Consider the following 12,199-nt stretch of genomic DNA (forward strand, 5'->3'; position numbering starts at 1 on the left):
CACCAACCAGAAGTGAACCCTTCCCCTCCAAGTTCTGCTAAGCAATTCTGTTTATTTGCCTTGTCATATTCACTTGTTTGTGTGCCTTCTCTCCTTTTATAATTCCTGTTTAAAGGCACTATTTTGTTTACACCTGAATTGAACATAGAGTCTAACACAACACGTTGCATATGGAAACTGTCATTAAGAAATATTGGCTACTGTGTTTATATATAGATTTCTTTTTGATTTGAAAGTTAGATGTATCGTTTTTAGAAAAATGAAATAGCTGTAAATGATTAAGGACCCATTAAAATCAGTCATGGATAGCTTTTGGGAATTTCTAATATTATTATTCTGCAGAGTTTATTTACTGTTTGTATTTTTATCAGTCTTTAATCATCCATAATTATTTCACTTTTCTAAAAAAAATTATATTAACCAATATTAGTTGAACACCTTGATGCATAGAAAGTGAATAACATGTGCTTCTCTATAGTCTCAGTTTCTCAAATAAGCCTAGTATTGTAATTTTTGTTGCACAGATTATGACTGAAATATACAGAGGTTAAAACAAGTAGCTGAGCTGTAGAGCTTGAGATGGAGACTGGATTTGAATTCAGATCTGACTGAAACACTGAGGGCTTTCATCATACCACAAATATGGTATGCTTTATGTTTTAACACTTATGCGTCCTGCATTTCATCACGTGGGAGTGAGCTGTTGCTTTTCTGTGGTCTTTACTAGAAGGTGAGAGCATATTTTCATTGTTTTCTTCATTTTCAAGCCCCTAATACTAAGTAATAATATTTTTCCTTCCTCCCTTCTTTCCTTTTCTCCTGCCTTCTTTTTTTTTTTTTTTTTTTGTTATAATCTTTGAAGTAGTTGTGGAATATTCTGCGTTTAGAAAGATATAATGGCATTGGGGTCCCCTGCTTGGCTTCTTGTGATAAAGAAGTTTAGGCTTAATCCTTGCTTCCCTCAGTAAAAATTCTATCCTCTTGAAGAAGATTGTAAACTTTGTCTCCTTTTCCTTAAAATGGCTAATAATAATAGTGCTTATTTTATAGGGTTCCTGTGAGACTTAAATGGAATACTTTATGAACACCATTAACTGTGAGCCTGGTACATAGTAAACACACAATAAAATCTGTGCACTATTGGCTACTACTTATTTTATGATGTACATTTGATCTTTCAGACTTTATGACCTTTGAATTATTTTAAAATTTTGAATATCTATTTCCAAAACCAGAAAGTAGAACTTTTCAAAATAACCAAGAGATAGCAGTCAAATAAAGGTTAATGCAAATCATGCATGCATGTATAGCATTAAATATATAAAACCATAATAACCATTCTGTGGCATCCGATGATCCAGGGAATTCAGAATCTCATGGAACTGTCCCAGTGTTATTATCTCATAAATTGAAAAGCTCATAGTATCAACTTCTAATGAGGTCAAGCTAATCTCAACAAGCATGAGAATAGGTCCAAAATCCGACTACAAAGTGAAAATTCAGCCAATGGAACTGTTGAAAATATTTTGTTTTCAGTTATTTCTTTTCTTTTCCTCCCCTGAAAAATCTGAGAAAGATCAGAGACATAATGTCCAAACAGGTCATTATTATTTTTAACCATAACACTACCTTAACTCTGGGATAGACTCCCTTTGTTTTAGTTGGGTCAGATTGTTGCCTTGAAGGGTAGAGGACAGACTAGTGAACCTGAGTCCTGAGTCAGAAATGACTGATGGACAGCACAAAAGGGAGGAAGATAGGGGATGACTCAAACCATATTTAACATCTGCAGAGTTAATGATTGTTACTTCTTTCTCCAACCTGCTCTAACATCTCCCTCTCACCAATGTCCTGTGGTTGCTAAGCAACCTCTCCTAGAAGTAGTGGCATGAGCAGGATCTGTCAAGTTCATTATTTTTGCCTTAAAGAGGCAGTGGCTGTGATGAAAGTAAAGGTACTATACTTTATCTCTGCTTGTACTTCACTTCTGTTTCTCTCAGCCCCATTCCTTTCTTCTTGCTTTTAGGTGCTCCTGGAGATCTAGAAAGAATTGGAGGTGGTATTTTGTCTGAGAAGGAAGTAAGTGAAGGGGGAAAAAGTTGAAAATGTTTATCTCAATTTCCATTTCCAGTTACCCTGTAAGCAGGTTACAAAATCAAACAATCTTGAAATTCAGCAGCAGAAGACAGGAATAAAATTAATGGTAGCTCTCTCCAAGGGATGATATACTTCAAGGGGAGAAGAAATCCTAGTTTCTCTGATCCACTCATTATATGTTTCGCTATGTGTTAACTATGAATCTAAGACAAAGTTAGAGTCAGGCAGTGGTGACAGAATATTTAAGACGAAATTGGCTGTTACATGCAGGGCCTCTATTTATGCATATAACTTCAAAATGCTATGTTGGGATTGGAATTTCTTGTGTTTGATTTGTTCCACTGAAATTAACCGTTTAAAAAATTTTTTTTGGAGACTAAATTGGTCTGTATTCCTTTCTTCCAGGGAAATTTGATGAATCTCTTTGACATAAAGTTATATTCTCTTCCATGGAATAATTATAACAAAATAAAATATTGGCTAATAGCATTCATTTTGGAAGTATACAAATGTGAAGTCATAACTTAATTTCAGTTTAATAGTTACATAATCCTGGATCCTGGATGGATCACTTAAGTCTTGCTAACCCTTGGTTTGATAGTCTATAAAATGAGGATTCTAAATGTACTATCTTCAAGAATAGTTGTGGAGATTAAATGAAGTAATTCATTTAAAGCTTAGAAGAATGAATTGCACAAAATAAGTGTCAAATAGGTAGGATGTCAATATTATTTTTTTTTAATTTTAGTTATTCCCAGTATCCTGCATAATTTGAGTGTATTACTATGCATTACTTCTGTGACAATGCTAAGTACAATGTTAAGTAATATCAAAAGCAAGTATCTTCATTCAGAGTTAATATTTATAAAAAGATAATATTAAAAAAGAAGAGCCTTTCTTTTTAGTTCCATTGAATGTCAGCTTTTTGGTGAGAGGAGTTGGTTCTGCTAAAAATCCATACATATGTTATTCATCAAGAATGGTGACCCAGTGTTCTTTTTTTCCACCAGACTCCAGTCCTTCAGAAGAGCTGGGCAGTACATCAATGAATGTCCTTACACTTAAACAATAGTTCAACAGAAATAATTTGAGATACAATTTGACTGACAAAATAAAATCTTGGAAGATTTGTCTAAAATGAGATGAAAAATTCTCTGTCTTCAGCAATTTATTGGATTTTCAATATAACTAGATCAGTTGCAAAATCCAGAGAGTCTTAATTTAATACCTAGACCTTCTTGGAAAAGTTAAGCATTTCATTTCCCTTCTCATGGTTTCATACTAGCATTTTGCCTAAACTTGTATTTATTTTCTCTGCAGCCACATGTTGCTAGTAAATGTGCTTAAGAAAGGTGCACAGTAATTTAGTGATCATTTTGAGAATAGAAGAATTTAGAGCTCAGATAAATGTTAAACAGTAAAGAATGTTTATATATGCATAAGTGTTAGTTGCTCAATCATGTCACTCTGTGACCTCATGGACTGTAGCCCGAATGGCTCCTCTGTCTGTGAAATTCTCCAGGCAAGAATACTGGAGTGGGTTGCATTTCCTTTCCAGGGCATCTTCTCAACCCAGGGATCAAATCCCTGTCTCCCACATTGCAGGCAGATTATTTATCATCTGAGCCACCAGGGAAGCTCATATATGCATACTGCATATATTAAATGTGGCATATATAATTATTTGTGAGAAGATACCTAAATTAGAAAGTGATGGGAATTTGGGTAATTCAATAGATACCTCATCAGTGACCCTCATCATATTCTTTTTTTTCTTCCTGTTTCCTCACTTAATAAGAACAATATCACACTATCTGGCTTTCAAGAAAACTTACTGATAAATAAGAACATGTCTGATTCTTTGGGAGAAAGAGCATCAGGAAGAGGATTTCTGAGGATATTTTCGTTGAGTCAGCTGGACTTGAGGATAGGACTGTCTCTGATTTCCCCACTGGAGTAGCAATATTTTCTAATGGTGTCAGTTCAGTTCAGTCACTCAGTCGTGTCTGACCCTTTGCAACTCCATGAATCACAGCATACCAGGCTGTCCCTGTCCATCACCAACTCCCAGAGTTTATTCAAACTCATGTCCATCGAGTCAGTGTTGCCATCCAGCCATCTCATCCTCTGTCATCCCCTTCTCCTCCTGCCCCCAATCCCTCCCAGCATCAGGGTCTTTTCCAATGAGTCAGCTCTTCACATGAGGTGGCAAAAGTATTGGAGTTTTAGCTTCAGCATCAGTCCTTCCAATGAACACCCAGGACTGATCTTCTTTACGATGGACTGGTTGGATCTCCTTGCAGTCCAAGGGACTCTCAAGTGTCTTCTCCAACACCACAGTTCAAAAGCATCAATTTTTCGGCGCTCAGCTTTCTTCACAATCCAACTCTCACATCCATACATGACTACTGGAAAAACCATAGCCTTGACTAGACGGACCTTTGTTGGCAATGCAATGCCTCTGCTTTTTAATATGCTATCTAGGTTGGTCATAACTTTCCTTCCAAGGAGTAAGTGTCTTTTAATTTCATTGCTGCAATCACCATCTGCAGTGATTTTGAAGCCTCAGAAAATGAAGTCTGACACTGTTTCCATATTTCCCCATCTATTTCCCATGAAGTGATAGGACCAGATGCCATGATCTTAGTTTTTTGAATGTTGAGTTTTTGCCAACTTTTTCACTCTCCTCTTTCACTTTCATCAAGAGGCTTTTTAGTTCCTCTTCACTTTCTGCCATAAGGGTGGTGTTATCTGCATATCTGAGGTTATTGATATTTCTCCTGGCAATCTTGATTCCAGCTTGTGCTTCATCCCGCCCATCGTTTCTCATGATATACTCTGCATATAAGTTAAATAAGCAGGGTGTAGGGCATATAGATCACTCATATCAGGTTTTAGAGCTGTATCCTAACATGCACTTACTTAACCTTTCTACATCTTGGTTTCCATTGTGAATGAGAAGTTATAATAGAGGTGGTGTGATGACTCTGTGCTTAACATGGTGGCTGGAACATATGTTTCATTATTAGTGTCTTCATCAACATTAACTTTTCCTCATTTAAGTCCATACATTCAAACTTTTGTGAATGCTGCATAAATGAGGAAATATTCTAAAGGTATTCCTAAGCCCATGATGTCTCTGTCAATAGGTAGGCCTATAATTCTAGTTACAGAAGTGGCCCAAAACTTCTGCAAGGAGATTGACTCCCACAGATACAACTTTCAGCAGCTTAAGTTAGGTAAGAATGAGCAGTGGGCTTACAAACATGCCCACTTACCAAGAATCTTGAGAATTTTGCCTCCAAATCTTATGGACACTACTGACTCTGATTGCAATTTTCCAGTTCAAAAATAAACATGGGAATGCATTTTGAACAAAGAGCCAGAAGTGGGGTTTAGGCCTAGATTTGATTCTTTTGTGAGCATCAATATCCTTACTTAACTGAGAGTTTATTTGGTATCAGACATAAGATGGGTATAGCATATTAAATAAACTGTAATTCTCTTGTAATCCTAACACATATATTCAGGTTAGAGGTTCTTACCCTTCCTTTCTCTCTCAATTTGAACCAATTCTAAGAAATCAGTGAATGTCATACCAAAGTGTTAAGAGTTATCATTCAGTTTCTATAAAGAGAATAGTCATCTATTCCATGAAATATGTTGGTGCTGCTAGGATCATAGTTATAGAAATTATCTGACGCTATGCCATTAAAGACTTTTTAAAGAGCAAACATAATCTTATGTAAGGATGAATAATATAAACATCTAGCATCTCATCAGAATCTTCTTTAAGCTACAAGGCATATGCTATATTCAAGACACTGATTTCCTATTTATTTGTAAGAATGTGATCCTAGCAATTGAAATTCCTGCTCTACAAATGGTTTTCAACTACTGACTGATCTATATTCCCTTTCTGGGAAGTTACATCTTTCAGGGCCAATTCCCAATTCATTAGCAGTGCCTCTTTTAACAGAATGTAATAAATTTTAAGGAACTCTCCCCAAATGTATGTTTTTAGTTTAAACCAATGCAACTTTACACCTTGAAAATAATTATTCACCAGATAAATTGTATTTCATTCAGCTACCATTTGTTTTGTGTTTCCTGTGAGTCTGAATGAGTGTCTTTCGTAGAACAAAATTCTAAGCAAAATCATCAGCATCAATCTTTCCTATGATCAGCATACAGTGTGTGAGTTAAAAGTATCACAGATATTATCATGAGTTGTCCTTAGAGGGATGGTGTTTGAATAGCTGGGAAGCAAAACTTCCTTCCTGTCCTAAGTATGGATTTATCTAGTTGGTACATAGCCATTAGCAGATGTGGAGCCATATACTTTTATTTTTTATAGAGTGAGTTCCATCTAATACAGAGTCTTTCTCTGTCTCTGTCACTATCTCTAGTTCTAGGTCCATATGTGAAAACCGTCGCTTTCTTCCTCCAATATTATGTGCTGAACACATCAGTCTGTGTAGCTTTTATGCGTTTCTACTATAATTATGCAGGTTTAACCTTTACACATGAATAAGTTACTGTGTGGGTGGCAGGATGAACAGTTAAAGAGCACTGCTGTTGCAGAACAAGGATATGGGAAATAGAACAGCACAATGACTTTAAAAGTTTATGCTCTCTTAAATAGCTTTCTGTTGTGGTTACATTAGAGGAGAGTCTCAAAAAGCATTACCAGAGTGTGTGTTTATTCACCATTGCATTTCTTCTAGCCTTAAAGAAATCGCAAATTTCTTAATCTTGTCCAGGAAGGTTCATGTAGTTGAAAGAGTCCCCCTTTTCTGAATCAGTTGTTTGCATCAAGGCTTGCATTCATCTTTCTGACCACTGATTGCTTTAATTTTTCCAAATTAGAGAAATGACAAAGCTACTCTGTAGTGTTTATAGTGTCTCTAAATGGAGGTCTTAAAAACTTCTTGGATCATGATCTCTTATAGATATAGAATATCTGGAATCTGTAGGAAATATAAATAAGCATAATTTCAATAGTGTGAATAACAAGTTAGCAATTATTTTGTCATTCTAAGATATTTTACTCTGTGTATGTGTGAGTGAGTGTGTATTAGTATGTGTATGCAGTGGGGTAGAGTCGGAGGCCTTAGTTATCAAGTAACTAATACGGCATGTTCCTTTGTATGTCTTTTCCATTAAATGGCTTTAGATGCAGAATGGATGCTTCCAAGAGATGGCTGAAAGCTTGTTCTGAAACCCAACACTTGGGTTCCTTGCCTCATGATGATGCTATTATAAGCACTTACACAGGGTCCACAGACCTGACAATATGCAAGGGATCTGAAAAGAATTTAGGAAATCAATATATCCTTTTTATATGTAAAATCTTACTGAAGGCAATCGTGTTCCATGGAAAGCAGCAGGGAAGGTCAAAGTGATGGAAAGAATTAAAGAAAAGGCTGGGGAGGATGGAAACAATAGTATGTGAATAAGAACAAGCTGTATATTGTCACCCTGCTTATTTAACTTTTATGCAGAGTGCATCATGATAAACGCTGGGCTGGATGAAGCACAAGCTGGAATCAAGATTGCCAGGAGAAATATCAATAACCTCAGATATATAGGTGACCCCACTCTTATGGCAGAAAGCAAAGAAGAACTGAAGAGCCTCTTGATGAAAGTGAAAGAGGAGACTGAAAAAGTTGGCTTGAGGCTCAACATTCAGAAAACTAAGATCATGGCATCTGGTCCCATCAATTCATGGCATATAGATGGGGAAACAGGGCAAACAGTGACAGACTTTATTTTGAGGGGGATCCAAAAATCACTGCAAATGGTGACTGCAGCCATGAAATTAAAAGACACTTACTCCTTAGAAGCAAAGTTATGATCAACCTAGACAGCATATTAAAAAGCAAAGACATTACTTTGTCAACAAAGGTCCATCTAGTCAAGGCTATGGTTTTCCCAGTGGTCATGTATGTATGTGAGAGTTGGATGACAAAGAAAGCTGAGCACCAAAGAATTGATGCTTTTGAACTGTGGTGTTGGGGAAGACTCTTGAGAGTCCCTTGGACTACAAGGAGATCCAACTAGTTCATCCTAAAGGAAACTAGTCCTGAATATTCATTGGAAGGACTGATGTTGAAGCTGAAACTCCAATACTTTGGCCACCTAATGCAAAGAACTGACTCATTTGGAAAGACCCTGATGCTGGGAAAGATTGAAGGTGGGAGGAGAAGGGGACGACAGAGGATGAGATTGTTGGATGGCATCACTAACTCAATGGACATGAGTTTGAGTAAACTCCAGGAGTTGGTGATGGACAAGGAGGGCTGGTGTGCTGCGGTCCGTGGGGTCACAAAGAATCAGACATGACCAAGGGACTGAACTGAACTGAAGAACAAGCAAATCCACGATCCAGCTCACTGAACTGTTTTTAACTGAGCTGTGCTTTATCAGAGGTGTTAATGAATTGAACTTTTGACTCAACCTCAGTTCAGCTCAATTCAGTCTCTCAGTCATGTTGACTCTGCGACCCCATGCACTGCAGCACCCTAAGCTTGCCTGTCCATCACCAACTCCTAGAGCTTGCTCAAACTCATGTCCATTGAGTCGGTGATGCCACCCAACCATCTCACCCTCCTTTGTCCCCTTCTCCTCCCACCTTCAATCTTTCCCAGCATCAGGGTCTTTTCCAAGGAGTCAGTTCTTCACATTAGGTGGCCAAAGTATTGGAGCTTTAGCTTCAGCATCAGTCCTTCCAATGAATATTCACAACTGATTTCCTTTAGGATGGACTAGTTGGGTCTCCTTGCAGTTCAAGGGACTCTCAAGAGTCTTCCCCAACACCACAGTTCAAAAGCACCAATTCTTCAGTGCTCAACTTTCTTTATAGTCCAACTCTCACATCCAAACATGACTACTGGAAAAACTATAGCTTTCACTAGATTACTTTGTTGACAAAGTAATGTCTCTGCTTTTTAATATACTCTCTAGGTTGGTCATAACTTTTTCTCCAAGGAGCAAGCATCTTTTAATTTCCTGGCTGCAGTCACCATCTGCAGTGATTTTGGAGCCCCCCCAAAATAAAGTCTGTCATTGTTTCCCCATCTATTTGCCATCAAGTGTTGGGTCCAGATGCCATGATCTCAACTTAGATGCTATGAATAATTACTTATGAAATCAGTCACAATGATTTCTAATTACAGCTGGTGGATACTAATTGCTATGACCTGCACAGACATTTTCACAAGCAAAATTCAGGTACTACCTCTCTCAATGAGCAGGCAAACAGAACACCATTTATTCCTCACCATAAATATAAATTAAGCATCAGTCTTTTGTTTTGATGTTGATGGATAAAATCTAAGATAATTTGAGTTTACCAATTTCAAAATTTTACATGGTGGGCTAATATTTAGTAATGCTAAATCATAAGGCTCTACCATGTATTTTCACCAAATAAGGGTCTATGAAATGTTAATAACTGTTACTTTCTAAGACTGGGTGCTATGGTAGGTACGTTTGAGAAAGTAAAGAAGAGGTATGCTGATTTTTTATTTTGATTTATGCTTTAATTAGCAGTTTAGGTGTTTTATAATGTTTGCTCTTTCTAGTTGGGGAGTCGTTAGTCATTTCTGGTTCACATTTAGAATGCCCACGCATGTTGATAGCAAGTGGAGTTTGTGTTTCAGTGGGAATTTATCAAATGAAGCTGCTTCTCACAGCTCCTGGAATCTCAGGGTTAATTGGAGTGTTAGTTTTTGATGCAGTCACAACAGATCAGTTTCCTGTTCATGTAATCAGAACAAAGACTTTGCAGCATACTTATTAAATTCTTCCAGCACCAAAGCCATTATTTAGAAACAAGGCAAGCATGTTTGTAGTTAATGCCTCTGGAGGCTTGGATAGGGGGAGAAAAATAAGTTGTCTTCAGTTTAGAGCTGGCAGATTTTAGGAAAGATGTATACAGCTGTTTTTTTGTCAGACTAAGAATTTGAATTTAAAAACATCTTTCAGATCAAGAAAGAAGCACCTGCTATCCTAATCAATTAATACCAGGGAATTTAGGCTGATGAAATGAGGGATTCTGGGTCTATAGTACAACTTTAATGTGCTCTAGGTAGCTGCTATAACACTGTACTATGGGTAAATGGTGATGTGTAAAACAATGTTCATTGATGCAGCTATGGGGAAAGGAAAAGAAAAGACACCGAAGAGTCCTGATTTAATGTGATGTTGGTGTTTTTGATAACCTGTCAGCTACCTGTAAACTGAGTGATTGTAGGAGATAAACTCTGGGATAATACATTTCCCATCCTAAAAGCTATTTTGCTTGTGTATCACTAAGTGAGGGTTGGTTTTGCCCCAATCACCGAGGAGGCTGAGATATCACAGGCATAGTAATGTCGCCAGGCACCTGCCTGTGGCTGAGGAAGAGAGGCCTAGGACCAGGTGGCAAACTGCTCAGTACCTTTGCCAAGGACACATCGCTGTTTCTGAATGCACTGAGCCTCAGCCCACATTAATTACAAGCCCACCCCCTCACTGTTTCTGTGCTCTCAGCCTGATGGCCATCCCCTTCACCCTACCACCTCCCCATTCCCCCCACCCCACCCCCGATTTTAGGATTCTGTGAAAGAGAATTTGTTTTGTTTTGTCAAAGTGCTTACTTGGCACGCAAGTTCCTCCTCTGCTCCCTTCTCACAAGTGCCATAATAATAAACAGCACCAAAAGAGGCTAATTTTGCCAGACTTGGATTCCATCAGCCAGTGCTTTCCAAAGATCATCATGTTATTGCAAAATTAGACTTTTTATTACAGGAATAAATACTGTGCAGTCTTTGTAGCCAGCCTGTAATGGATTCCTCTGCGAATTCCACTAAATAACAAGGATTCCTTGTGAAAATAAAAGGCAGACAAGGTACAGTAAACCAGCAATTACATATAATGTGCTGTTGTTTGCCTGCCAAAGCGGTTCATGAACCTGGCAGGGAGAGACTGGGGCATTTTTCAGGATTTTCACCCCAATTGCCTTGCTGATTGCCTCCCTCTTGATGAGCTATTTACATGAAGGTGAACAGATTCTGCTGCTGTCTCTTTCTGTGGCCTCGTAGGACATCTTTATTATCTTCTTTCCCTTGTTCTCTTTCCTTCCTCCTGTTATAATTCAGTTTCCATCCTAATTCCTTGTTTGTTTATGATCCAAATATCCATGAAAGCGAGAATTATGAAAGAAAACGGCACTCTATCAGAGAGGGATGAGAGAGTGTACTGGTTGTGTTGCTTACAGATTATATTGATTCAGAGTATGGGTTTTAGAAGAAAGGTCTGAGTCCAGATGTTTTAGGCACCACGTGCAAGCTGAGTAACTCTGGGTCATGTTACGTAACTTTCCTCTTCTTCAGATTTCCTGTCTTTAGGATGAATCCAAGGCATCAATACTCTATACTTCAGTATGTGTGGGAATCACCTGGAGCGCTTGGGTCAAGTAAACCAGGCAATTGCTGGGTTTCTGAATTAGAAATACCAGAGTGGGGGGCAAAAATTTGCCTTTCTAACTTTCTGTCACTTGATGCTGTTACAGGGAGTCGCACCATGACATATAACACAGTGGTATTATGAGAATTAACAAGGTAGTTTATTTAGAAATGTGTTTTTCACACAGTGCTGCCATTTAGTCATCAATCAATACACTATATGTCCCTGCAAATATCCACCATCTGATTTCTTATTTTCATTAAACTTCATGGTTACCCTCTTTTTACTCCTCAAACTCTCAATTCATGTCAGCTTCTCTTCCTGAAACTTTGTGAACCCTGTTGTGGTTTTTTTGTTGTTGATTTTTTTTTTGAGAATTGTGAATCTGAGTGGTCCTCCTTACTTTCCCCCTTTTACCACATAGCAATAGCTGTTTTGTTCAGGCACTTTATAGTCCTGAAGTACAAATCAAATTTCATTTGTCAGTCATAAGTTTAGCTTGTTGACATCTGTGAGTAAAAACAGTAAGACTTTCTCTTCTTCCTGGAAGAGGAGAGAGGATGACCCGGTTCGTTTCTGGTTCAGTTCCTCTGACCATGTGGCATATGTTCTGGAGGTTTTTACAGGATCTTGGCCCCAGAAAGCAGTTCCT

The sequence above is a fragment of the Dama dama genome, chromosome 15 (genome assembly GCF_033118175.1).
Source record: "Dama dama isolate Ldn47 chromosome 15, ASM3311817v1, whole genome shotgun sequence".
Classification (NCBI taxonomy): Eukaryota; Metazoa; Chordata; class Mammalia; order Artiodactyla; family Cervidae; genus Dama; species Dama dama.